At 44.5% G+C, this 4827-nt stretch overlaps 1 pseudogene; it reads left to right on the top strand.

Annotated features, from left to right (window-relative positions):
* Positions 1–3805: 3805 nt before the first annotated feature.
* Positions 3806–4352, top strand: LOC123408946 (annotated as a pseudogene).
* The last annotated feature ends 475 nt before the right edge of the window (positions 4353–4827 follow it).

Consider the following 4827-nt stretch of genomic DNA (forward strand, 5'->3'; position numbering starts at 1 on the left):
GAGATTTTATGTTTTTTAGCTCCTTGTTAAATGTCATGCTTATACACCTCATGTAGATATCATTTTGGAGGCTGCCAAAATGCTTCAGAGCATAAGCAGCTGGTGAAAATCTGTGATTTTCACGAAGTCCCAATCTATGATAGTTTTTGTCCAAGTTAGTGTCTATAGATCTACTCATGGATGATTCCTTTGCCTTAGCTTCTTGTCCAGGGTTGTAGTGCTTTTGGAGGGCTTCAGTTTCATGACTTGTGTGATTTATTTAGAAGATTGTAGCTACTTTAGATCTTGTAGACAAACTGCTATGTTGCTGTTGAAAACAGATTGTACGTTTGTATTGCTTTGAAGCTTCTGTGGGCATTGTTAGTGGTGTGGTGTGTTCCCAAGCACCATTCCACTTGTATTTTGTTGCTTGAGCATGTGGCAACCTGGTAACACCAGTGAGTGCCATAGGTTTGTGTTTGTGGCTGTTTTGAACCCGTTGGTCTTTGAAACTTGTTTTGTAGTTTTCGGATGATCCATGACTACGTTCATTACGTTCTTTATATGTTTTTGCATCATTTTCTCGTGATGCACATGTTCATGTCATAATCATGCATGTCTAGATAACTTAATATGAGGTTCTGTCCAGAATTCAATTAACTCAACTAATGCATATGAAAGTGACTAGAATGGTGATGCATCCTTCCTTCTTCACACATGCATCACATTGATTGTTGCATTATGTTTTGTCGGTGTTCAATGGCTGTTATCTTATCTTGGGTAGCATCGGGAATGGAGAGCGATTACGTGGATTCTGGAGAGTACGTGCAAAAAGAACAAGAGCAGTTCCAAGCTAAAGACATCACAGGTAAGATGACCATGAACTCAACACCGTGTCTAGCTTTGTTATGCTTAGAATCACGTTTCCTTCCTTACATGCTCGCTGCCTACCACTTGATATAAATGCCACCCGTCTTTTCCATGAACCCCAAACACTTCCCTGTCCTAGCAAATATTGTCTGGCAAAGTAGGCTTGCTCAACCCCTAATGGATAGCTTTGCTAGTTGCAGGTGCCAGTTGGTCCATGTTATAACATGGGCATTTTGATATCATTATGTTATAACTGCTATTTACTTAATGCACCTATATACTTAGTAAATAACGGAAGGCCTAGCCTTTTGCTGGGTGATTTGTTCCGTTGTTTCCGCCCTAGTTTCGGCTACTGATGTTTGATTCCATAACTGAGCGCTCCTAACATGTTCGGGGTTGTTATGGGGACCCCCTTGATAAATCGTGTAGTGTTAAGGCTTGTCTGGCAGGACCCAACATTGGTTTTAATATGCTATTAACCTAATAATAACTTGCATAGGGAATAGCTACCCCGAGGAATTAATCAACAACCCGGGCTAGTGCTCCTCATGAGTGTTGGTCCAACCTGTCAACCGTCGGTGGCTACCAGGGGCAACTCTGTGACTGGCCTACCGGAAGTTTGGACAATTCATCGTGTCCTCAGAACGAGATACGCGGCTCCTATCGGGTTCTTCGACACGTCGGGAGGTCTTGCCAGATCTGTCTTACCTTAGTGATATATCTTGGGCAATGGGATTCCGGTAAAACTTTGGGTCTCCTCAAAGTTGAGGTTTTCCTCTAAGGAATCCGACGAGATCACAAGTTTCGTGATAGAGCATTACTTTGTGGCATGTGATAGTTTGTGATGGACTAGTTGGAGCACCCCTGCAGGGTTTAATATATCGGCAAATATGGACATTTTGTTAACATCAACTTCTAGATATCTTGAAGTAACTCTAATAAAACTGCTAACTGTGTGCGTAACCGCGACTGTCTCTTTCAGAGATCGTTCTTTGATCGAGAACACGGTGGGGTTATGTCTGACGTAAGTAGTTGTTCTAGATCACTTAGTGATCAACCTAGTCTTCGATCGCTCGCGTAGACTACCATATGATTACTCTGATCATCGTAAGGTAGCCTCCATATATGCTTAGGTTGTTGCAAACCCATGCACTTAACCTTACTCACCCAATAACTTAGCTAGACTCGATACCAAGGTCATTCGATTGCTGAGTCCCCGTGGCTAACAGATTACTACAAACACACACAGGTACAGGTACGCCTGACGCAGGAGATCCTGATGACAGCCAGCTGAAGTGGCAGTTTGATGAGGACTCTGGTCGACTGTACGTTAACTATCCGTAGGACTACGGTCGTGGTCGTGATCGTGGGGCCATCATGCGGGATTTCATAGTTTTACTTGTTTCATGTTGTCCGTAGCGGGACTAAACTATGCTCTGAATAATGTGTGTATGTAAGCTTAATGCTATACTCTTATCGGATGGCAAGTGTATGCCCTACTTGTCACTCTTTTAGTTATGTAATGTTATGATTATCTCGCTTGTGAAACATTTAGATGTGCCCCTTTCCCTTTTGAGCCTTCGCCCCCAAAATAGGAAAGGGTCGCATCTTAGTCGTTACAAGTTGGTAATCAGAGCCTTACGATCATAGGAGCCTTTTTATGATCGAACTTGCCCGAGTCGAGTCTAGTAAAACTATTTGAGTCTTAGTTATATCGGAGAGTAGGTTTCTTTTTTTCTCCTCTTCTATGCTCTGGTGAGGTTCACGACTTAGGAAATCTTAATTATATCATGCGGATATTTTGGAATCTATATGATACCGATGTGACGGAGTTCTGTCTTGGTGCCTCCTGTCAGACTTGGTTTCTTCCGAGGAGTTGAGCTCCAGGGGATTCTTGTGCACATCGCTATCATTCAGATTTCTTGGTATCTCGGGATTGAGGATGTTCGTAATTGCTTCAATACTAGTAGTGGCGAGAGGAGTCCGGCTTCCCCAGTAATGATGTAGAGAGTTCTGGATGTATCGCCACACTTTGTATTGTTGTGATTATGAGGTTCTGTGTTAGATGAAGGTCCGAGATTATGGTTATGTGTTGACGGATGTGATACATTGGACGGGTTAGTATAGGAGTTGTGTGACATATTACTCCTTGTATCCGTGTACCAGATTGCATGACCAGATATTTCGAAAATTCATAGGTGGGATATCAGGTAGTGACTTATAGGGGAATCTTCTTACAAATGCATGATGTGAGGTTAGGATTCGACATTCAGTGGGTATGTTTATTCACGGTCGTCTTACAGCGGTTCTCCTTGTGTCTTAAAGAGTCCTTGTAGCTTGCTACGACTCGGAGACGATTCGTAAGTCGTGTGCACTGCCTTGCACGGGATGGCTACTGTAAATTTGAGCCCGTGCGATCATATCCACGAAGATATCGGATGGAATCTCTGTCATACATTTGTTCCAAGCAGTTCTAGCTCATACTTGGTTTGCAAGTGGTCTTTAATCAGATATTATCGACATTCACTTTGAGGAAGCATTCTTACTATTTTGTTCGAGTGCAATTGCTAAATATTCGTGTTCAAATATTTCTGCCTATTGATTCGGCTTTACCTTGAATGTTATTATGTGGGCTAATGTGTTGTCCGTCTTCAGGATGGCTCCACCAACTCGCCAGAATCCGGGTCGCGAGAGTGCTGATGCTCCGCCGCCACCTCCTCCGCGTCCACCTCCGCCGCCGCCTCCTCATGCAAAGGTTTGGCACGAGGTGATGGCTGCAACAAATGCTAACACTCAGATGTTAATTCAGCTGTTGCAAGAGAGGACCAATCAGCAGCAGGGCAATGTCAACCATGGTGCTCATCAGTTTGCATCTCTGAATCAATTTCTGGCAAACCAGCCGAGGTGCTTCACGTCTTGTGACCAGCCATTCGATGTTGTGGACTGGATTCGGGACATGATCAAACACTTTGAGTGCAGCAATGTCCGTCCAAATGACTTCGTCAAGTTCGCAAAGTTTCAGCTCAAGGGGCAGGCAGCAGTTTGGTGGCAGCAGTTGAAGGACTCCACGGGAGGCAACATGATCAGTTGGGACGATTTCTGCAAAAATTTCAGGTCTCACTATATCCCGTCTAGCTTTGTGGAAGAGATGCGTGAGAAGTTCAGACGCTTGAAGCAAGGAGGATCCTTTGTGTACAAGTACAATGTCGAATTCCATGAGGTGGCTCGATATGCCTCGCAGGACATTCCAGATTAGAAGAGCAAGATCTATCAGTTCAGAGGTCGTCTGAGAGAGGACTTGCAGTTGGCCCTTGCCTTGCACGATCCCGATGAGTTTGATAAGTTCTATAACTTGGCTCTCAGGGCTAAGGCAGCTTTGCTCAGAGTGGAGAATGCAAGGAAGCGTTTCAGGGATTCCCGCTCATCGGCCTCAACTCAGGTGGTCCAGAAGCAACAGAAATACTTGGTGTCTCCTCCTCCTCCTCGGCAGACTCAGCAGTTCAAGCAGTCAGGTGGTCGTGGTTCTTCCCACCCACCCAACCCAGCTTTCCAGCAGAGGTTTCAGTAGCAGAAGGAAGGTAATCCTCAGGTGCAGTTCCGCCCACTGTCAGTTGTTACTTGTCACAAGTGTGGGCAGAAGGGTCACTACTCCAACAAGTGCACCTCTCAGCTGTGTCTTCCGCCCCCTCCTCCAAGGAAGCCTCCAAGCAATGCTATGGTGAACTTCAATCCCAAGTATGCAAGAGTGAATATGGTGAATGCAGCTGAAGCAGAGAATTCCACAAACGTGATTATGGGTAATCTCCTAGTTAATGGTTTTCCTGCAAAGGTTTTATTTGATTCTGGTACATCGCATTCATTCATTTCAAGGCCTTTTGTTCCAAAGCATGAGCTGTGTTGTGAAGAGTTGCCTAGATCCTTAACTGTGGTTTCATCGGGGTTGCAAATGAATTCTCGCTTCATAGTTCTTGATGTCGC

This window comes from Hordeum vulgare, chromosome 1H (assembly GCF_904849725.1).
Source record: "Hordeum vulgare subsp. vulgare chromosome 1H, MorexV3_pseudomolecules_assembly, whole genome shotgun sequence".
NCBI lineage: Eukaryota > Viridiplantae > Streptophyta > Magnoliopsida > Poales > Poaceae > Hordeum > Hordeum vulgare.